The sequence below is a fragment of the Dasypus novemcinctus genome, chromosome 8, assembly GCF_030445035.2.
Source record: "Dasypus novemcinctus isolate mDasNov1 chromosome 8, mDasNov1.1.hap2, whole genome shotgun sequence".
Taxonomy (NCBI): domain Eukaryota; kingdom Metazoa; phylum Chordata; class Mammalia; order Cingulata; family Dasypodidae; genus Dasypus; species Dasypus novemcinctus.
The window spans coordinates 87699199-87699840 of record NC_080680.1 but is presented as its reverse complement, the minus strand read 5'-3'; positions in this window follow the sequence as shown (position 1 = coordinate 87699840).

The window sequence follows — 642 nt, the reverse complement described above, 5'->3', positions numbered from 1 at the left end:
AACAAGACTCTTCCCCTCTCTAAGCCTCAGTTTCCTCATCTATGAAATGGGCCTGTGGTGAGGAGGCAATGCGCTAATGCTCGGAAACCACTGGGGCAAGGCCCCACACATGGTCACCTGTAACCGGAGTTACCTGCGGCAGCGGGTAGAGCCCTCCCCAGTCACTCCCTGCCCCACGTCAGTGACTCAGAGTGCCTCCCTGTGGAAAGAGCAAACTTCCACGCCCGCTCTCCTCAGGCTCGGCCATGGGACTCGCTTTGACTAATGAAACTTGAGAGGAGGTGACCATATGCCAGGCTGAACAGAAACTTTAAAAGTCATCCTGTTTCTCTAGGCCTCAGGCTCTTTTCTCTCTGGATGGCATGTTCTAGAGAGGGACTGCACCTTCAGCCTGGATCCCTGAATGGATATGGTATGTGAGCCCGAGTAGTGGGCAAAGGGGCAGCCATCCTACATCCAACATTAAACCTGAAAGGGAAAAATCTTTGGCTCTGGTAATCTGCTGATATTTATGCATTGTTTGTTGCTGCTGCATAACCTAGCAAAACCTGACCAATACAGAAACTGGTACTGAGAAGTAGGATGCTACAACATCAACAAATACGTACATTGGTTTTGGGGCCTGGTAGCAGGTGCTGAAGA